Source organism: Anopheles funestus, chromosome X, assembly GCF_943734845.2.
Source record: "Anopheles funestus chromosome X, idAnoFuneDA-416_04, whole genome shotgun sequence".
Lineage (NCBI taxonomy): Eukaryota > Metazoa > Arthropoda > Insecta > Diptera > Culicidae > Anopheles > Anopheles funestus.
The window spans coordinates 806,255-829,813 of record NC_064597.1 but is presented as its reverse complement, the minus strand read 5'-3'; the positions used below and the strand labels follow the sequence as shown (position 1 = coordinate 829,813).

The window sequence follows — 23,559 nt, the reverse complement described above, 5'->3', positions numbered from 1 at the left end:
TGTTCCTCTCAAAACGTGTCTGTGTTCTGGTGCGCTGATGTCCAAGCATTATTGGTACGCGGCCTCCTCACTACCTACCACCACACAAGCTCATGTGTGTGTTATGCGAACGAACTGTTGTGAACCTCGTTATGTGCATATATATTCCAATCAAAAATCCGGATTCCCCCCGGGGGGAATTTTCGATTTCGGTTTCTGGCCAATCTATTATTGCCCGATGGATTTGGCCCAGTTTTGCGGGCAAAACGTAACCAAAATAATGTGCGAGCTTGTGGAAGTTAGCGCGTTTGGGGATGTGAATTTTGACCAAACCTGGCAAAACACCAGCAACATTACCGCATGCCGGAAAGCAGTCTCGGCGGTCGGTATCTTTATCATTCACTATATCTCAAGGATTCTACGGTAGAGCTATTATCCACCCATGGTACACCTGCACGGTGTGTCACTGACGTTTGCTAGAGCATCGGTAAAGCTCCCATCTTATACACAGTATCCTCTTCAGCACACACTTCAGCAAGCTGTCCCTTATCTGGTCGGTTTGATCTCGTACGCCCGTCCGCTCGTCTGTCTGTGTGTGTGTGTATGCTTCCTTATCGTTTCGGTTCACCTGCGGCGCGTGTCCCAGTGGCGTCTTGAGTGAGTGGCAAGTGAAAATTGATGGGCCCACACTACCGTCGTACCCGTACCCGGGGATGGTGGATAGAAGTAAATTGAAATATTACCATCATCATTACTGTATGGCCCAACATGTGCATGTGTAGTACAAATTGAGCCCTTCCGGCAGGCCACTTCGGCAGTCTTTTAGCCCGGCAGTCTCACGGAATGATGGAGCGCTGTCAGGATGAGACGAATGGTCTATTGATAAGCAGTGGGATTTTGTTTCCCCGGTTCGGTAGTACCCGATATCGTACTGTACAAATCCATTTATAATTTTATCCCTACTCCACATGGTTGATTGGATATGCCGCGATCACGAGTACGGTAGTGGCTTAAGAAAGTGAATCCTGCCAGCGTATGCATCTTCCAAAAAAAAAAAACGACCCGCGTGGAAGTAAACGGCAAACCATAAATTGTAAGTACGCAACCGTGTATATGATTGGGTAATATGCATCAAGCGTGCTTACATTTAATCGAAGGTCTCATTAAGCCATCCCTAAGCTTGGTCTCTGTACGGTCGGTGTTTATTGTATGACAGGGTTCGGCGGAATGTCTGATGAATGCATTGTGTAAAGCGATACACAATTGGGTCCACCACCTAGCCGATTTGTGTCACGTTGCTCATTAGGTAATTTAGCGAAGCGCGTCGAAATCCCTTCGGTGCCCGAAAATCGGACCCAGGATGCAACACAATGGCCGTACCGCTTTTGCAAAAGACGATGATGCTGATGCGTCTTTATTTGCGTTTTAGTGCGGGTGCGGGAAGGACGGTAACAACTTGTTGCAGCGACGTTGATGTTGCCTGAATGCCACATGGTTTTGAGACATGATTTAATTATCGTTCAATTAGTGCGTTATTTCAAGCGAGCGTCAGCAGGGAAGTACTGTCCAGTGCTGCTGTTCAGATCCTGTGCTTCGCTGAGGTTTTGCCGGCAAATGTTTTGTATGCACTTCAGGTTCAGACAGTTTAGTTTGGTTGCGGGTTTTGTAATGTTAATCACTTTACCACGCGTCGGTTGAAGATATAACTTATCTTAAAGCTAAAGCATGTTAGATTGAATTTGGCTTTGTTTCAGTTTGTAGCCAGCAAAGTGAGCTCATCTTCAGTGTTAGACAAGCCTGTGTATTTGAACTTAGAACGCTGAAAGGCAGATCATACATTTTTTCTGCCTTCCCAAAACCATGCCGTTTGCTGTAAAGCAGTTGTACGTTAAAACACTGACAAAGGGATCCCAGATGACGGGTTTGCTGCCTGCGAACGGGAAAACTGGGAAGCGTTCCAGCAAGAATGTCCCGCTGGAGACAATCACTTAGCAATCATGCCGATTTCCGAATCCAGCTCGTCACGCAAGATGTTGCACACGGAGGCTAGATATGTTACATTTCGGTGGCACTTCCTAATTCCCACCCCTCGAAGGGCGGCGGGTGCGGTTGGTATATTATGTCGATGGTTCAACACGACCGTCTCATCCGTGCTTTGCCCTCCCAATGGGAGACCATTTCCAGCGAAGCGAGCTACCACAGCGAGCATTTCAATATTCGATTCCAGTGCTCGATAGCTGCATGTTATTAGCCTCTCTTCAACAACACCCCTCTCTCTTCCGCCACCGCCTCATCACTCGTTCAGTCCACCGATTAGACGCGCACATTTGAGTCAGATGACGGTGCGGAATGTTATGATTAGCATAGAATTTGCATAAAACCTTGATGGCGTTATTGGAGCAATTATCTGGCGCATTTGCTAGAACAGCTGGAGTGGGGGAGGGGTGTAGAGAGGAAAAGGAGGAGTGGGTTTGCAATACCCCAAAATAACAATGTCCCATGGTAAGGGGTTGACTGGAAATCGATCGAACACTAATATCTTCATCATTTTGCAGGAAAAGTGAAGTGTTTGGTGGAGAGCGAATGGAAGGGAAAGAGTTTCCATTTAAGATTACACGCGCAAAATGCTCCGGCGGGTGGTTATGCTCGAGGTGGGGCTTGCACCATGGGTTACAGTACACCTAATAAAATCTGATCCTATTTGCTGAAAACTAAATACATTGCTGTTTCGTGACATCCGAGCAGAACCGTTCGCAACTAGTTGGAAAGGCTTGATGTTATCTTTAAGAAGGTAGGAAGTAAAATGGGGTGCGAAAGAAAAAGAACATTTCCACAGAAAGAATCCCCGGTGCGCCATTTGTGTCAGGGGAGTTTAGTGCGCGTTGGCGGTTTGTTTTTTCCTCTTCATATTTTCAAGCCCTCTTGAAGCTTCATGTTTTTCTTCTCCCCGTGTGAGTACACCTTTGCGTTGTACGTGAGCAAACCGTTACACGGGATGATATGTTTTACTTCCCTTTTTTTCCTAATTTTTTCCTTAACATTTACCAGACAAATACCACACAATGAATGGTACCGGTTTGAATAGGAAAGGGATGAAATTCTATCCCTTTCCTCTTCCCCATCCCACAGAAAACCGTGTACACTTTCGTGAGGGGTTAGTAGTTTCCCCGCTGGGTGTGGTTGCTGGATTGATCCCATGGCGCATACGAACCAGGAATGGTGAGCTTTCGCGTACCACTCTGCAAAACGTGACGTTAGCATAAGGATTGGATTTCAGTTGTGTGGCAAGCGGCAAACGTTACGACTGTGCTGCACAAGGATGAATGTGATTGGTTCTGTTAGGCTAAGCAAATGTTGTAAGCTTATAACGCTGTAGATTATTTCTGGTTCGGTTTTGCGGAAGTTTGCTAGGACGAGCTGTAAGTTAAGCTGTAACATGGATTTTATTTGCCACAAAAAGACTTTGCCAGGGTAAAAGTTAGGTGCACTCGAAACAAAGTCACTAGTTTTGAGCGAGACGAACAAACATACAGTGTCGGATAAAACAATAAAACCAGCTAGCGTTCAAAACAACCATAGTTGAATGCTGATGTAAAAAACTGTCAAATGAATAGAAGCTTTTGCACAAAAGACGAATAATATCGAGCGACACGAACTTTCTATAGACTTATTAACAAAACAACTTAAGCCTTGAACCAAATATTAACCTTCGGACCGGATTGTTTGAAACTGCGCAGAAATGTGGTCTTATTGTTTTGTTCGACACTGTACATGATCTCATGCACAAACATATATCACCATTCAATGGTTCGATGGAACTTTAACCTTTATCTGCTCGAGAAGATACTGCCCAACATATTGAAGTTATGCCCTGCAAGTTGTACAGTGAGTGTTATCAAAGCCAAACAAACTTTCTAATGGCTACTCGATAGCGATTTTGCCAAAAAAAATTATAATCGAACAAGAAAATTCAAACACCATCCTTCCGGCCATTCATGTTGCAATTCCCGATGTCTCAGCGTCGGTAACGAGCGTTTGGTAGAAAATTCAACATTAAAATACGATATTTCTGCAGAGTAAAGAATGAGCTTGTAAAGTGGCTTCGAGTGTACCGAATGTGGTGAGGAATCGACAGTGGGAAAATATGAATCACCACGACCATCGGGAGCCTTCAGCACTACGGTTGAAACCTTTTGCGGAGAGACGGAACAGGAAACGATACTGGCAAGGATCGCACGGATCGGATTCAAAAGGGTCCCCCATGTTTTAAGCTTCCCCCACCAGCCTTCCCACCCCAAGGCGGAACCCTTTTCCTTTAGCATGAAACATTGAAAAAGAGAAAGAAAAAAACCTGGAACACTCCGCCACACACATAGAACTTTTGCGCCTGAATCTCTGTCGATTTTGATAAAACTTGTCCGCCAGGGGCAGGGTTTTGCGTAGGGATTTTTGGGGACCGTTTCCGGTCCGGAGTTTTTTTTTTGTTCTTGTTTGGCGCATTTCGCTTAAACTGTGCAACAAACTGTGTTACATTAAGTACCCGAAATGGGAAGGGGAGCGCAAAAAAAAAGAAATAAAAGAATGTGAAAACGAAAAAAAGAGTAAAACGACAGCCTTCCTTGTGGTAGCATAGTTTTAGGCGATACACCGTATCCTTGCGCCTGGGAAAAAAAGACCGCACTCGATCTCGAAGCGTTCCAAAATTCGTGCGATAATGAAAGCGGCATCGGCAGTGATGTGAAGCTCCCAGTAGATCGGTTTTAGTCTTTATCTTTACATTTGACTGGCTCCATTGGTAGGACTCTTTCTTTTCCTTTCTGCCTCGTGTGTGTATGGTTTGGCTTTTTTTTGCTTAAATTTGGTTATCAGGGCTCAATCTGCTTGTACCCTCGGGGAACATGGAACACCCGCCAGTGAGGTACCCGAATGGAAAGTACTGAGGCAGCAGGAGCAGGTTAGATTTTTTTTTGCGCCTCGCTTTCTCATTCCCATATACACACTGTGGCGTACTTTAGCACTAAAAGTGAGGAGAAAGCGGAAGGGATAAGGCACCGAACAACCACTTGAGTGTCCTTCTAGGGTGTTTCGGGGGAATACGTAGAAAAAAAGGAAAGCAATTTTCCAACAAAAATCCCTTCCACAATCTCTGCATGTATAGTAACAACAACAAAAAAGCACCACTAGAACAGAACGAACCGGCCCGATATCTTCGCAAACGGACTGGAAAGCTTTGATATCTCGGAACCATCGTACGCTTTTCCCCCCAAGGGCAATGGGAGCGAAGGCGCATTCTTGGGCGTTTTTGATGGACACGTTCAAACTGTTGCTACCTCGTGATTATTATCGCTCAATTGTGTCCGAAGGATTTGAAAACCGAAACGCTCGGGAATTCATTTAACCGTCCCTTTGGGCTTTTCTTTTTTTATATTTATCGCTGTTAAGTGAGTGTGTGCTGTCTTGTTGATGCTGTGATGGGGAAGGTATGGAGGGGGAGGGAAGAAGAGGCTTTTGGGCAGGAGAGCATCTAGAACTTTTTTTTAAGTTTCGTTAAAAGCCCTTCAGCAAGGGCTACCAATTTGGTTTTGGGTTTTTTGTATTTTTTGCTTAACACGCCTAATGGTTTTGCCATGAAGCTGCACTTGCTTTCCGAAAAGGAACGTTGATTATTTAATGAAAAATTTGAATATTAGCTTAATGTATATTTTTGTTTTTTTTTTTTGCATTACGTTAATAATAAGCGTACAAACATAACTTACAACACATACCTATATAAATGTGTATGATATTAAATAATAATCAGATGAGGAAAAAACTGTCAGTTCATTATTGCAAACGATGAATAAAAATAAAGAAGGAAAAACAAAATCTTTCCAGTGACTTCACAGAAATACGCCTTGGCGCGATGAACTTCATACTGCATTCGTTGTTTAATTGTTGAGACAATGGTTAGGTGTTGAGACAATTAACTACTTTAAATTATTATTAACTCTCCAGATACTCCTCGTTTTGATGGCAATTATACTCAGTGAGAATGTACCCTACAGATGCAGATAGATTTAAGTTTGCTTAGGCCATATTCAGAGTCAATTAAGTCTTTATTATAGCTTTATTTTAGCTGTTAACTTTTCCAAATTAACAGACGAAAGAGGATAAAATTTTGATTTCATGTAAGAAGAAAAGTTTTTTTTAAACAGAAAGGGATGAAAGCAGTTGAAAGTGTAAAACACAGCCCCACCTTTCCCTAAATGATGGTCGATTTGAGCAAGTGAAGCAAAAGAAACTCTGTAGCACCATCACGAAGGAACGTAAACGATATTGAACAACAGCAGCTTTTCTCATCTTTTTTTGTTCCTCTCATGTCCACGTGCACATCAGATCTGGGGGCTGGTAAGCGCTAGAACACTTTGCCGGAACGCGAATAATGTCACACGAATGTTTTTTAACAATAAAATTTTATTTACAGATGCCCGTTGCGTACCGTGCGTGTTCTCCCTTTTACCGGTCTCCAGTAGCTATCACCGAGGGCGTCACCATTTGCTTTTTTGGGCTTTACAAGCGACAAGACATGCGTCCGTGGCCATCATTCCTGTCGTGTGCGGAAAGCATGTCGGAAGTAACTTTTCGTTTGCTTCAGTGGCACACGAGCAACATGAAGTTTTTTTTGTCCCTTCCATTCTTTGTTGCTGTGTGTTTTTTTTTACTTTGCAAAGGCATGAATTGGGGCAAAGGCATGAAGAAAAAGGACATTCGCGCCCAACAACAACAACACCAGCAGCCGTAAAACGTGCACGAAGCGACTTTCAAATGGCTTGTAACAGCAGAAAACGGGCCTCGAAGGCGTGCGACATCGATTTAGGCGTTGGTGGATGGAGTTTTGTGGTACGTGCTCAAAGCGCAATATTTTTTCAAGGCGAAAATATGGTTACGAGAAGCGTGAGAGAAAAAAGAAAGTCACACACACACGGGATAAGATTGTTGCTGTTGGCATATCCTTGGTGTTCTTGTTATCCGTTGTATTGGGCGGATTAATGGCTTACAGACTATAAGATTACTTGACCAAAACCCATACACACACACATCGACAACAATAGGGTGGGAAAATTCGTTACGCTGTAGTGTCTTATCGTAAGTGGCTGTGTTCAATTAGTGAAAAAGACATGCCATGAGGCAATTATGTGAACCGTACACACCTTTACTCGGTTCGGTTGAATATGAGCCGCTAATCGGGCGCAGAGATTGTGTGATTCGATTCACATGGCCACCGTCAATACGCTTTCCCACCGCTTTGCTGTGTGAGGATGCAATGTTTCCAGTGTTAGTTTCGGTTCGGGCTTATTGTTATTAGGACATTACCTTTCACGTTACCAGCTTCTAATTAGATTCACACGTCTGCTGGAAAACTGAAGCGGGGATGGATGCAACAGATTGCTGAATGTTTCAATTAGCTCCGCTCGTTGCGGTCAGGTGAAATGGAAAGTGTATAATTGGCGGTGTTGATGGTTCCGGATAGGATTACATTTCGATGCAACTCCTACGCTTGAATGGAGTTGTTAAAATACTAGAGGGTGTGTACTAGAGATGAGAATAACAACTCTTTTCAGTGGGTCAACTCAGAGTAAATGAGTCTGTGTTAGGAGTCAGCTTATGTAGTTATTTATTAGTTATTCTATTAGTAAGCTTATGAAATTTTCGAGTTGGAAATTTTTTCAAAAGTTTTTCTGATTTTTTATTATTTTTTTAATTTAAAGCATTATTTGAGTGAAAAGAAACTTATTGCAAAAAGAAAATATAGCCATTGGTGCCATCTATCGACCACAGGTTGAAGATTAGCGATCCGTTGGTTACCGACCGAGTTATAGGCAAAAGTTGGCACAAAAATCAGGAAACTTTTACATTTTCTCAAACAGGGTAAGGAACTTGGTTCCTCAAATAACTTCTAGCACAGACATCTGAGGGCATGACCGTCCAAGAAGAAAATGTAGCCATTGGTGCCATCTATCGACCACAGGTTAAAGATTGGCGATCCGTTGGATACCGACCGAGTTATAGGCAAAAGTTGGCGCAAAAATGAGCCTTATAAAAATTTCAAATTTTTATTTTTTTTGTATTTTTAATAATTTTATATTATTTTTTTGTTTGAAACATTATTTGAGTGAAAAGAAACTCATTGCAACCCATTGGAATTAAAATAAAACAATTTTATTTTTTTTGCAAAATTTCTCAAAAAAATCGTAAGGGGTAAGCCTTATGAAATTTTCGAGTGAAAAATTTTTTTGAATTTTTTTTCTGATTTTTTATTCTTTTTTTAATTTAAAGCATAATTTGAGTGAAAAGAAACTTATTGCAACAAATTCCCATTAAAATATATCACATTTAAAAATTTTGCTGAATTGCAGAAAAATGAGGAAAATTTTACATTTTCTCAAACAGGGTAAGGAACTTGGTTCCTCGAATAACTTCTGGCACAGACATCTGAGGGCATGGCCGTCCAAGAAGAAAATGTAGCCATTGGTGCCATCTATCAACCACAGGTTAAAGATTGGCGATCCGTTGGATACCGACCGAGTTATAGGCAAAAGTTGGTGCAAAAATGAAGAAAATTTTACATTTTCTCAAACAGGGTAAGGAACTTGGTTCCTCGAATAACTTCTGGCACAGACATCTGAGGGCATGGCCGTCCAAGAAGAAAATGTAGCCATTGGTGCCATCTATCGACCACAGGTTGAAGATTAGCGATCCGTTGGATACCGACCGAGTTATAGGCAAAAGTTGGTGCAAAAATGAGCCTTATAAAAATTTCAAATTTTTATATTTTGTTAATTTTTTATAATTTTTTATTATTTTTTTGTTTGGAACATTATTTGAGTGAAAAGAAACTTATTGCAACCAATTGGTATTAAAATAAAACAATTTTATTTTTTTTGCAAAATTTCTCAAAAAAATCGTAAGGGGTAAGCCTTATGAAATTTTCGAGTGAAAATTTTTTTTGAATTTTTTTTCTGATTTTTTATTCTTTTTTTAATTTAAAGCATTATTTGAGTGAAAAGAAACTTATTGCAACAAATTCCCATTAAAATATATCACATTTAAAATTTTTGCTGAATTTCAGAAAATTGAGGTAAATTTTACATTTTCTCAAACAGGGTAAGGAACTTGGTTCCTCGAATAACTTCTGGCACAGACATCTGAGGGCATGGCCGTCCAAGAAGAAAATGTAGCCATTGGTGCCATCTATCGACCACAAGTTAAAGATTGGCGATTCGTTGGATACCGACCGAGTTATAGGCAAAAGTTGGTGCAAAAATGAAGAAAATTTTACATTTTCTCAAACAGGGTGAGGAACTTGGTTCCTCGAATAACTTCTGGCACAGACATCTGAGGGCATAGCCGTCCAAGAAGAAAATGTAGCCATTGGTGCCATCTATCGACCACAGGTTGAAGATTAGCGATCCGTTGGATACCGACCGAGTTATAGGCAAAAGTTGGCGCAAAAATGAGCCTTATAAAAATTTCAAATTTTTATATTTTGTTAATTTTTTATAATTTTTTATTATTTTTTTGTTTGAAACATTATTTGAGTGAAAAGAAACTTATTGCAACCAATTGGCATTAAAATAAAACAATTTTATTTTTTTTGCAAAATTTCTCAAAAAAATCGTAAGGGGTAAGCCTTATGAAATTTTCGAGTGAAATTTTTTTTTGAAATTTTTTTCTGATTTTGTATTATTTTTTTAATTTAAAGCATTATTTGAGTGAAAAGAAACTTATTGCAACAAATTCCCATTAAAATATATCACATTTAAAAATTTTGCTGAATTGCAGAAAAATGAGGTAAATTTTACATTTTCTCAAACAGGGTAAGGAACTTGGTTCCTCGAATAACTTCTGGCACAGACATCTGAGGGCATGGCCGTCCAAGAAGAAAATGTAGCCATTGATGCTATCTATCGACCACAGATTGAAGATTAGCGATCCGTTGGATACCGACCGAGTTATAGACAAAAGTTGGCGAAAAATTGAGCCTTATGAAATTTAAAATTTTTAGATTTTTTTTCTATACAGAGCGAGCATTATGTTCGTTTTACTAGTTATATTCTTACGACTCGACTCGCCACGGCTACATGCTTACACTCATGCGTGGGTAAGTGAAAAATGGGTCGCTATAACTCCTCGTGGTGAGTGAATGAAACTCGTTCGATACAACTTTTCAACTGACTATCTCACTCTTACTCACTTTGTTCATCTCTAGTTTGTACTAAGGAGCGCGTTAGTGTTGGCCATTATTAACAATAGCGAAAATATAAATTATCTAAAAAAGAATTTTTCAACCGGACAGCAAGAGCAGTCGAAAGAATTGTATGCGTTTGATTATATAGCTGAAAAACGTCGGGACATGAAGTATTACAAGACACGTGTTCTTGGGTGTAATGGCATCAGAGAAGCAGTTTTACTTCATCAAGTTAATCGAGCAACAAATCAACAATACTTTAAGTCACGTTAAAACTCAACACCCGATTTGACGGACGACCTCACCTGAACAAACAGCGATAACGATACCTGATGATGTTCCACAGATTCTGTTGTTATATATAGTGGCATCGCAGCATCTGATAGCGGAGACAGACTGCAGGGACCTTTCATCATTCATCAAGAATTAGACAGCAATGGCAGTTTTCTAAGTCAACCATCAACCATCCTAGCCATTGCTGTCACATTTTCGAAATGTATCCGAAAGGGGATAGGACAGGAGCAACAGCGAACGAGTGGAAATCGATTTGAATCATTCGCCTTGAAGTCCAGACATCAAGAACGATTAAAAAGGGAGGAGGGGGGGGGGGGTAGAAAAGAATAGCGACAAAGCGTCTTGGGTGGTGTTTGCTGGGGGTGTCATCATCATCCCTCCCGCTGTCAGCACGTGGATCGAGCAAGCTTGACAGCTGCTCGTGATAACGAGCAATCGCACCGCTTTCGGAAAGCACGCAGTACCGCAGCACGATGATTAAGGTAGCTTAGCGAGGAAAAAGGATCCCCTGCACACGTTACGCGCGGTGCGTCAGGATTCGCCCCCAAAACGCGATTGGTTTTCTCGCGTATTTGTTTAGTCATCAGACATTCGGCGCGAACCTTGTCTCGTCCTTAGGCGGGTAGTAAAACCGTGCCGGGGGGTAGCAACCGATATCGAAAACACGATAATTAAAACTACGATGATTTATTGCGTCCTAGTGGTAGCGAACCCACCAAACCAGACATCCCAAAAACAGAAGCACGAACTTACCGCACCTGCGGGTGTTGGTGGCTTCTTTGTGTTTTGTGTGTATGGCTTTTGTATGAAAGGTTGCTCAATTTTTGACGCGTGCACTTTACCCCCCCAAAAACACGGGATCCCGAATGATGGGTGTACAGTGAAGATGTATTTGATCCCCGACAAAAGGAATCGTTCGGTTGCTGGTGGTTCGCTGTACAAATACATGATGCCAGCAAAACAATGCACAAACCATGCGAAGCGTTTGTATCGGTTTGTAATAAATAAAATATGACTTGGCCGGTAAACTGTGGTACAATCACCGGCACTACCATGAGCCAAAAGGAGAGAAAGGACAAGATAGATACACTTTAATTATTCAAAACACCTAGCAAAGCGCTCGCAGGAGCTCGCATTCGGCGAAGCATTCTGGGCAGGTCTTCAAATCCCATCCGGATTCTGGTAACATACGGTGGTTCCATTGCCGCACGGCACAGAAACCGCACACAAGACACAAGCTAACATACTCGTATCGTTCCCCGGTTCTGATATCATCCATCGGCTCTGCCTTCAGCTTCACCTACCATTCCGTTCTCCCTTCTTCCCTCTGCACCTTTACTCGATGGAGCATGCGGTTACACAGGACCACCATTACACACTGCTTTTCAATCGATCGGAACCTTCAAACGTTATTAGCCAGCGATCGAAGATCCGATGACGATGACTTCGAGGAATATTCTTCGGGCAATGTGCACACGGGCCCTCCGATTCCATTCCCTTCAGATTGCTCCAACCGTCTTACGGTGGCCTCAAATATTGACATTGCGTTGATAAATGATCCTGCCGTGGCTTGGTGGGTATACCGGCTTTCGGTCGGTTGGTCAGCAGAACCAAACGGATGCCCGGGGCTTTGGGGCTGAAATGAATGAGCACCCATGAGCCCGATTCCTCTACCATCGATGGTAGGACTTATGGAGGGTATTTGGAAAGCAATGGTAAAGAAATGCGTACGGTCATTGTGAGGGATCAACTGAAGCAGAAATGTCTGTTGCAAACACATTGACGAGGAAAATATTCCAAGCACTGTGCGTATGGGCCCTCCCAACGAGAGGATAGAGCAGTAGAGAAATGGAAAATACGGGGAGGTACTACAGGAAGACATTAACAAAAAAAAGGAAAAAAAGGAAAACGAAACATTGAAAGCTAATGGGACCTGTATTATGTATGCCAGGAAGTTCTAAAAAATTTCACAAGACCGCTTTTGTCTGGATAAAAAGTGTTTTTCCACGGAATTTTTAACATCAATGCACAATTCACAATTAGTCAAAGGAAACATTCAACCTTAAAACCTCAGATTAAGATGCTAGTGGAACATTATGTTGCAACTTCCTATTCATTCCGTCTTCCTTTTCTACTTGTGTGACTACTTCATTTCTGCGGGGTTGGATGATTTTTGTTTGCTCTTCAACTGATTTGCGTACGTTCCCCATCATAATCGGATAGTCGAGTTCTGGGAATATTTTGCCTTTAGAATTCCACGTTAGATTTTACGATACAAAAAGTTTAGACTCTTTGAATACTGCTGACCTTTCTTTAGTCTACTTCTTCTTGAACGAACATTGTGTTTGTCTATCTCTTCAGGATTTCAAGTAAATCACAAACAAAGAAAATTGTGAAATATTTCATTTCCGTTTTTTGGTAATAACTTTAGTACTAATGATGGGACAATTATGCACAATATATGCAAAGTAGCAAAATTAAATTCTACACAAATTGTGTTTGTCTATCTAAGTTATTACCAATTGTGAACAAAGCAATACAATTGTGACACATCTTCTCATCCATTCTTGATATGTGGATGGCCGAACCGTCCAGTAGCCAGTTACTGGGTGGGATGAGATATTTTTGGAAACTCCCGAAGTGATTACCTTCTTCAAATTCTGCAGAATCATCAATGAAGTGCAACGTTTCAAAATGTTTGCATCACACTTGACCCTGGTAGGTACAACCCCTAGCCGTTGTCGGTAACATACATCAAGTAACGGATCAAATCCCCTCTGTTGTTTCGCTTCTTCGTTCCCTTTCCGCATCCGTACAATAATGATAGTCTCGAGCTCCACACGTACTCACACAAAACCTAGTGGATTGTACCGTGCGCCTGCGAGTTATGCAATAGGTCGTCATGATGGCGGGGTGTCATCGAAGGATCCACTTATAATGGTTTGATGGCTTGTTGGTGGCACTGGCAAACGGAAGTAATGATGAGTGACAGCCAAACAACGGTGACATTGTTTGGCGGTGTTGCACTGCAGTGCATTGCATTCACTTCTGTCTCCGCCCTCTACCTTCTCTTGTTCGTTTTCGGAGCACTTACATGCCATGTTGGATCGCGCCTCTGAATGTTCAAGAGCCAGTTTAAGCAATGGTTACCTTACGGGACAATCACTATCCCAGTGTGTTTGTGTGCTTTTTTGGAGTAGCGTGTGCAACCTGTTGTGAAAATGTACCAAGCTGCTGCCTGAAGCGTTTCGCTACCGTATACACCGGACATATCGTTTCGGTAGGATTTCGGTACCAAGCAGACAGGATGATGGCACAGACACGCGCACACACACACCGGGTACCTATGGTTTTGTTTGCTTTAATTAATCGAAAATAGTACCGTGCGCTTGGTGTGCGTTCTGATCCATGGGTTCTGGTACGCGACGTTGCTTCGCAAACGCAGCGTAATTAATGACGGGAAAATGGTTTCCTATGGTTCTACCGTGCTTTGGAAACAAAATAGAAAGCAGCGTTTAAGTGTCTTTCTTTTTTTGTTAGGTGTTGGTCGGTGGAAAAAGGATACATGCAGGCTGTGATGGGCAAAGGGTAGTAGCTCAGCTAGCTTTTCGGCTGCAACGACCGAGCATCAACGTTCGATAGTAGAAACCGCGGCTGTGCCATGCTGGCCGTGTTCTTCAATGGGTTCTACATTCAATAGCCCAGAGCGTAAGGAACGAAAGTTTCAATTATTTAATCAAGTACCATGAAGGTACGCGGTGCGGATTGCAGTATCTCAGGCTACGGGGTGGGTTCCGGTTGTTTCGGGCGAGATCTATTATTCTGCTGCTCCGAAGCGAAAGCTTCTTGCGAACGATGGGACAGTTATTCATGGCCAGCGATTATTTACTTGCACCTACATTCTGGTAGGAAGCCTCGCTCCCCTAAAAAAAAAAACATTACTGGAACCGTGATAAAACACGGAAATCGTACACGGCAAACAAGAGCCATGGGATAATGATGGGCGAAAAAACAAAAACCCTTAAACAGTGGAGTAGATTTCAAGCCAAGCACCAAAAAGTCGACCTATTCTTTCGCGGTACTCAAGTACTCGCTTTCAATCACCTTTAACCTTTCCGGTCAACTTCCAGAACTGAAACCTAAAAATGAATTACAAAAAACACACACACACAACTTTACGTGGTTCACCTTTTACAACGAAATGTCCGAGGTCCTGGATACCTGGCCAGAAATTTAGACCGAGTGTGAGATAATTGATAACGAGCTCAGGTTTTTTTTGGGGGACGTTCACAGCGGAGCAGTCGAGAATTAAGTTTGGTGGAAAATGCACCCTTTCATTTCTCTACACGTCCTTTCTCTTTTCCCCTTTTCTACCCTTGAAAGCAATTTATCCAACGTCATCCCTAAAACGAGAACGGATGGTTGACCGGCGACGTCCGGTTGAGTTACTTTTCACGGAATCGTCTATTTGTACCAGATCGTCAGTGAGGGGAAAGGGAGGATAGGGGGACTTTGTTTTCCTCCTCCTTTCCGCCCCCTCCTCCCACACGGTACGAAGAAGACCGGTGATGGCCGGTTTTGTTGGTGTGAAAAATGACCACCTATTAATTGAGCATCAAAGTTCAGAAGATTCGTCCGAAATTGTGGAAATCGTTTGCGCAAGCCGCGCATATATTTGTCCGAAAGTTTTGGTGGGGTTTGAATTTTTTGCTTTTAAAAATATTTATCTTCTTCCCTATATTCTTAACCGCCACATTTGGAAGGGAGCGTTGCGAAAAGTGACAAAGGTGAAAATAGAAATACATAAAAAAAGGATTGCGGGTATCAATGTGCCGGGTCGGGTTAAATTGGTGTAAATTAAAACCGAACCAAAAAAAAGATGATGTAAGAAAGATGGAATGCAGGTGAGGAATGAGGGAAGGGGACTGAAATGACAAACCGTACAGACGAGTTTTGTCATGAAATATCTTGTTGTCTGAAGTACGCTAACGATGATGGTATGATTACTTTTGTCCGTTTATGTCCTTGTTCGAAGAACCAAACGATCCAATTAAAGAACTGAAATTAAATCTTCAGTCCCTTTTCATCATAGGTAAAGGCAGGTACAGTATGGGACAGTCTACTGCTGTATGTCAATTGCGGCAAACCAGTAAGCAACAGTAAATTAATCTCCTGTACACTGTGGCTAAAAAGTATTTGCTTACTTCGCTTTCAGCAGTATTTTTTCTTCCCTTATATTTGTACGAACGTTTTGTATTTGTATTCCAAAGGCTTATTCCTCGCGGGTTAGTAAATGAGCGAAATGCCAAAGGAAAAAAACGTTTTTTACGAAGAACACAGCGAACAGACGCGTCGCCCACAAAACACGGCCCACAAAACACTCACGTTCGATTGTAAAATAGGCCGTGAAAGTTTGCTGGTCAAACCCCTGAAGAGACGAACCTGGGCGTGGTACGTGCCGGCACTGTCCGCAATCAAGAGCAACTGCAGTAAACAGTGAAAACAGTACGGCTGGTACGGCTCACCGATGGCGATTATGGGGCGCTGTACAGTACTTCTGACCGGACACCGGTAGCTGCTTGGTTGCCGTATGGGGACGTGACCCGTTCTGGGCCGTTGTTTGCTGCAAACTGCAACTGTTAGCTGGCAGTAGTTCCCGGGCGAAACTGCAACCTTCCGGCCAGTTTTCGAGTGGTTCACTGTCGGGTGCCGCCCACACCGAAACACGTGGCAACATGCAAGGAGGGGCGGAAGGAGGGGGTGGGTGAGATGTGGAGAGAAAGGGCAACGGGTTTTCCATCCGGCTGGAAATGCTGTCGACATTCTGTCGACCGGTCGGTTATACTCGAGCAGGCCTGCCCGTACCCGCCACACTGTTAACACATCCATCCCTTTTGGATAGGGTGAGAGAAAATGGCGTTTTTACACATTCACCCTACATCGTCGTACGGTAGCTCTGTCTCCACTCCCAAACGATCAGATAAGTATGTATGGCCCACAGTGTGAGTAAATTAATTTGTACGATACGATAGTGCAGATTGTTCCCGGATACTTGCTTCGGCACGATTTGTTGAAGGGGCGTTTGGTTTTTCAGGGTCTGTAGTGTGTGTTTGTGCACAGGGAAAAGTTGTTCCTTTCGTACTGCAATCGACGGCATATTTTTCGGGTGAGACCGAGCTAGTCAAACTGTTTCGCTTGCCCAACTCTTCACTACTCCCGGTAGGTTCCGGGTGGGAATCCACCGATCGGTTATGATGTCATTAGGGGATCGTTAGTGGTAAGCTGTATAAGGGAGGGAAAGGGGCGGTTGAGCGAAAGAGAGGAGAAAAATGGAGGATGTAAGCAGCAGCTTAGCATGGACATCAACCCAGCACCCGTAGTTGTGCGGTTGCGTTTGTCTGCCGAATTTACTGACCTGCCTCCCGTATTGTCGTAATTAATTTCGTTTTTAGCAAATTAAACAATGAAACAAATCCACTGTGCTGGGACAAAGCCACACATACACACACACACGAACTAGTTATATTTTGTTCCATCGCCAAAAAAAAGGGGCGAGAGGATGTGTTGGTTCGTTCTTGAAAACCTTCAGTTTTGGTTTTATTGGTGTGCCGGGTCGCATACCGCATACAGAACTGTCTGGCGGTTGGGTACGTTTTTGGAAATTATTTCATTAGTCTGTACCGGTACTGTGTTCTCAAATTGCTCGATATGGAACTGGAAAAAGAGAAAGAAGCAAAAACATAAATAAAACAAGACCATGATGATCAATATCCAAGCAGATTGCTTTGCAATAGGTAAGACACGTTTGTCTCGTTTCGCTCCTGCTCCAGCTCCAATGTATACTAATGGTCGGTTCTAATTACATGCTACATGTGCTCCTATCATTATAGTGCACGTGCTGCTGTTCAATGTTTTTCAAAATTCTATTCGAGGTAACTTGTTTGCTTAGCATAACGAAATCAGACTTCCTGACTATCTCCAATCGATGCTGGTCTTCCAGGGTAGGGAAGAAAAACTGTACCAAGGGGATTTATCTGGCCGCTCTTCAATTAACCGTTGCCATTACTGGAACGATTCGGGTAACGATAAATAATTGTCCTGCCGGATTAAGTTACCCGCATACCACCGTATCCTGTGAAACAGTTAATTTAATGTCCTGTGCAGAGGGGATACTGAAACAGGTAGCCATACTCTTAATGGAAGCGGGAAGCGGTTCAAAGCAAAACATCAACAGGATAGCAAAATCACATCCAAGCTCGATATAGAACAATCACAAAATATAACCTCGCTAATGGTTGGCGTATAACGTTTCCATGCAATGGGTGCGCATCGATAAAGCAGCACTATAATGACGGTGATGATGGTGATGTACCAAGGCGACAACGATGGCCTGAATGTTGATATTTTACGCCCACTGCATAGCGTACGAGAATGGCCCAGGAAACAAACCTGCTTAAAACGAAAAGCATGCAAGGTGGGAGAAGAACCCTGTTAAGCTTGCCACGTAGTGCGCAGTACATACATTTAGGCGTATGTTTGCTACTCAAGAGAAGCTTTCTAATAAAATCTGCTCAATCTATGTCTACTGCTAAAATCTGTCACTTGGGGCATACAATTGCTCACACTGGCAAAGCTAATGGTTGATAAGATCGATGAAACGGCACCCATTTCGATGAAATGGCTGTTGCCAATGATTACCCCAATCAACAGCACCGGAACGTAACAACTGCACGTCAAGACAAGCGAATTTAATCGCAGAAGCGAAGAACCCCAAAAAGGTACAAAAATGGTGGAGGATGGTTTTGTTTACCTGTACCTTCTTTTTCCATTTTAAACCAAGATGGTGTTTAGATTTTTGTTGATATTCCACTGCTCGTTAGCGCACCGTTCGGTGGGATGATTGTTGCTCTCTTGATGAATTGTATGATAATTGATTACAGTTTAAAACACATTGCAAACGGTGTGTGTTTGTGTCTAGCTTTACTTATTAAAACATCTGTCAGCGTTGAGGTTGGCTTAAGCTGTAAGTCGATTATTTATACCGAGTCTTATTGCACCTGTAGCGCGTTACCTCCGATTCGATCGTATTTTATCCGTGATCATAGAATGACGTTACCGTGGATGAGATGGAAAAAATTTAGTACCTTTTACACCGACTCCCTTAATACGTGCGCTCACCTACCTAGCAGCACTATCAAGGGCAGTTACTCATCTAACGTGCCCGAAATGAGACCGTGGAGAGTTGGAAGAAATGTTACCACTGAAACATGTGGAAAGTGTGCATGAATATTTTATAAAACCGAACACACAATACGGACGGGGTACCTGTTGGTTGTGGAAAAGAAGAAGTAAACAATTAAATGGAAAATGTGTTACGACACTACCAACGGCGTCCAGGAGCGTTTGTAGCATCACCGCCGGTACAAGTTTCGGGTGGCATCTTATCTGATTTCAAGGCGGGGAAAAATAAAGCGTATATATGTGCTTGAAAATTTTTCAGCCCAACAACGTGAGTGTGGTTTGTGTTTTGCAACATCCGTAAAATTGCACACGCACACCCTTGCCAGTCGTAAAGCGTTGTTTGTTGAGGGTGGAAGGTTTTGTTCCGTATTTTTAGGGGGAAGGGAGGGGTCTTTTTTTGTTGTTCTTTCGTTATTCGCAACTTTCCATTCTCTTTGGAGGATGTGCCAAAACCGTATGCTACGTGTCTTCAGGTTGGGTTTCTTTATCGACACCCGGGGAATAATCGTACACGCCGAGAAAAAAAAACGCACTGACATCACGCAGAAAAGCATTACATCGTTGCTCCATTCTGTCCGTGATCTACGGTTAAAGTATCGGTCACCAGACGAAGAAACGTGTCGCAGTAAGCAGGTTAACGTAAAACAAGGTGCAAAAGAAACTCAAGCGCGTTGGCGTTGATTAGTACTGCCACGCTTTATGGGTTGCCTACCTTTAGGCGTCATGTAGGTTGCAAGAGTAACAGACTGATTATGTTATGTGATTTTAATCATTTCAATTGGGACGGTAATAACGGTAGCGTTCTTAAAAGTAGCACATTTGTAATACGCAGAAAACTATTCGCCAACTTCACCAATTTCACCAACATTATGCAAATTGCAGAACAAATTAGCTTTTTAAGACTTGCGAACTGCTACATCTTTTATCATCAGAGGATTTCTACTATCGAAATATCTTGTTTGTTATTTGGTAAGTCAGAAAATGTTTTTTTTCTAGAAATGTTTTCTATTTTTTCGGAAAAGATCAGGAAAGTAAACTAACCATTCCTGTATCGTTATCAATCACTTGAAAAGGTAATTAGATTCCACCTGGTCTGAGTGCGATGAAGGCCGGTAAGAACTTGTATCGAGTATCACCTTTAATACAGCAAGCCTCTCAGCCTTGCAGTTCGCAGCAAATGAAACGAATTTGTGTACGGTGTGGCGATGGCTAAGAAGTCACGGTCACAGTGCTATGGAAGCAGTGAGAGGAAGCGCAGTGGTAAGGAATATACACGAGCGCAGGTGCATGAATATAGGTCGCTGGAACAGCTTGCCGTACGCTTTCATCAAGCTCACCGAATCATGGCTAATCTCCGGTGCTCAGGTGACATCTTGGGTTTGACAAATCGTTCGACGAAGAAACCTCCCCCCCCCCCATGGAAACGAGCGGTGTCCTTTCTGATGCTGCTGCATGGTCGCTAAGTATATGCTGCCAGCTCGGATGATGTCGAACGTCGATGACGATTGGCTCAAATGGTACCACGGATATGTTCACCCACTGATGTAGGTGTGGCTGGATGGAAAAGAGAAAACAGATGCAAGAATAAAAATCTACGAAGTGTTGCATCAAACTGCATTCGTAATCGAATGCTAAATGGATCATAATAAAAGCTGACGGCTGTGGCGGAACGATCATATCGCCTTCACTGTTGGGTCCTTTCATTCCGCTTTCCGAAACGACTAAGCCGAACTGAATAGCGTGAGAAGATCCCTCGTTCCTTTCGTTTAGGTTTTCTAGTTGCTTTTTTGTTGTTGTAACTGCTTCCAATCATTCGTAGCGTGTGTTTGCGCTCGCCTGGTAACGGAAACTGATAGCTGTTGGCAAAAGAAAGCGAACTTCGATCGAATTTTGATGTTGCGAAAACTGATGGTATGGTTTGCTTCGTACTTGATTTTTTTTTGTTTCTTTCTTTCACCCCTGTCCCGGTGCTAGTGGTGACGCTTTTTATTCCATTCTAATACGTTCGTGCCGAAATTACCAGGTGTTGCTCAGAATAACGTACGTGGAGGATAGTCAGTTATAGAGGGTGGTTAGAGGGGAATGGGCTGGAAAGGGAAGGGGTGGAGTGAGGTATAGAAGGATAAAGGATTTGGCAAGCTGAATCGACTGGATTACGAAGATGGTACGGGAAGCTGTATCCAAAAATATCTTCCCGAAACCCTAGTGTATGGTATGGCATTTGTAGCGTCTTGCATCATACATACCCGCCCCTGAATGGTATGCAAGCCGGTGGAACACGTCGTGTTTGCGTATAACTACACGGCGTACAAATATCAGGTTGTGCGCTATCCAAACCTGCGTGCATGCTGTCCAAAAAACGAGGGGTTTGTTGCGGTGTCTTGCCCGGGTATCGGATCGAAGCATCCGGGATCGCTTATTCGCATTTATTGCTCGAGTTTTTTTTTTGCGTAACATTTATGGATCGATGGTAGTGGATTGTGGATGGCAAGCAGGATGCCTGATTTATGCACTCGTGATCGTGCGAGTGTCGTTCGGGCGAACGTATCAGTTACGGAAGGGTGGGATGCTGTTTTGCTTGTAGCGTACGGAAAACCACACGGACGGACATGGACGGTGTTGCGTGGTAGTCTACAATTTCCGGCCCGTAACATGCGGCGTGAATAAGAGAAAAATGATCCTCACGCATCACGGGGGCGCATCCATTCGGTAAAGGGGCTGCGTCTTCGTACACTGAAGGTACATTCGATTGCGGTTGCTTTAGAAGCTGCTTATTTCTACATTCTGCTGGTTTTGAAGAGGAGACTGAGAATCGAACGAGATGCAAGCAACACAGCAACTAAAAAGCAAAAAAAAAGGGAGGAAACAAAAACTGCCGTCGTGAGTGTACGTGAGTAAATGTGAAAGCTTGGCTGACAGGATGAATGATTTATGATTCACCACCCGTAGCCGTTCGTAGCATAGCTACCAGCACAGTGTCACACGGCTCTTCCCACACCAGTTCGCTAGTTTATTCGTTCTTTTTTGCAGATGTCACGCAGAGCCTGAACGAATCGAATCCCAGTCTGTATCGATCGGTATTGAAGTGTATATTTTTGCGATGCGTGAATCGTCCACCACTCGTGACGATGATGTTGTGCCATTTTGTGTGTGCCGCACACCATTGACACACTGGTGTAGGAATGTTGCCCACGGGACCAATTTCGGGTCGAGTAGATTGTGCACATTTCAATTTTGAGCTACAACTGTCTGTGGTAAGCAGCTCATACCGGGGCTGGATTGAGCTGTCGTTTGGTAATTATAGGGCACCGCTGGGTACGGTTGTTCCATGTGAGGAAACTTTGGTTTTGCCAGTTTTCTCGGTTGTGTACGGTACGATTGTTTACGGTTGATGCCGAGATGTACAATTAAACAAGCAGCTTCCCTGTCGTCTTTAGCGCGAGCTGTACTGTCGCGTACGTATCATATGTACGACTGTTTCGCAAACCGGCAAAGAGAACTCGAGCGCACTAGATACTGACACGGTACCCAGTCGGTGGACAAATCTCACTACGGTGGATGCAACGGTTACTCTCGTGTGTTGCAACATACGCGTGTCGCAGACAGCCGGAAGGATGATAAATTATAGAACAACATCATATCTAAAATATTAATTACATTATTTGCACTTTACAGCCCGCCAAGCTCGTTGCTTGCAGTTGGTTTTACGCCACCGAAAGGGAATGCTTGTCGTTGTAACTTCGGTATGTCTTAACGCCAACGAGTGCAATTTTGCTGCAGCAAACTTCTCCGGAAGGAACAAAAACGCGAAAAGGCAACAAAAAAAAAATAGAAAAAAAATAAATAAAACAAACTCCTTTTCACCCAACCAGCTATTGTTGAAGCTGTTCGTGGATGTGGTAGGTTGGGTATCTCGACCGAGTGCAGTGCACAAGATGCAGATCTCGGGGTATGCGAGGCTGCTGATAAAGATTTATTAGAGGTTGCACATCCCGCGTTTCGAGTACCGTGCAAAGCAAAGACGAACGCTTTATCTTATTGCTCACTTTCGCAAACGCTTCACTACTAGTTAAATAGGAGTAAGGAGGGATTGAAGGGGGCTAGGAGAATGGAGGGAAAGACAGGACTTGCAAAGGAACGGATATGGTAAGTCGCGAGATGTGACTCTTGCAAGAGTAGACAAAAGATCCTGTTACACCATCGCCATCCCGTCGTTGGAGAATCACGAGTGCGTGCGTACTCTGCTTGTATGTGATGAAAATAACAGTGCAAACGTTGAGATAGGCGAATAAAATGGCAGGAGAATGGAAGGATTGGATACTAGTAGCTTCTTGCAGCTGGCAAACATCATACATCTGCATTATCCAATCGTTCACAATGCCACACACCACACCGATTGCTGTATGCTTCGGCTGAAATTTAGCTATTTTTGCCAAAAACAAAAAAAAATGGTCGGATTTGGGCGAAATGGTGGGCCAACCTTACGACATGCATCAGAAACTTGTACTGTTACACGGATGATGATGAGTCTGTTCCAATGTACACTCCGAAATGGGAAACCCCGTACTGCATCACTACTGACAAACTCGGGCATTAGAGTACGAGTATGTGAAGAACATACTAGACAACTAATTAAATTTGTACAGTGCTTGCAATATTTTTTTCCTCAATTTCTCTCTCTCTCTCTCTCTCTCTCTCTCTCTCTCTCTGATTTTGCCTTGCATTTTCTAGTCAAAGTGCTTAAGAAAATGTTTATACTGCCTTGGATCACTGTTGAAGCATGGAACTATCAGATGAAAGGTTCTAGGCTAAGCTTT

At 43.0% G+C, this 23,559-nt stretch overlaps 1 long non-coding RNA gene across 2 annotated transcripts in view; it reads left to right on the top strand.

Annotated features, from left to right (window-relative positions):
• The first annotated feature begins 8,141 nt into the window (after positions 1–8,141).
• Positions 8,142–23,559, top strand: part of LOC125765921 (uncharacterized) — an 83,864-nt gene continuing 68,446 nt past the window's right edge. The window contains exon 1 of one of the 2 annotated variants that reach the window (XR_007418633.1): positions 8,142–9,810. This is a non-coding gene — a long non-coding RNA (uncharacterized LOC125765921). The remainder of the gene's footprint in view (positions 9,811–23,559) is intronic. The other variant, XR_007418634.1, reaches the window with a different exon arrangement.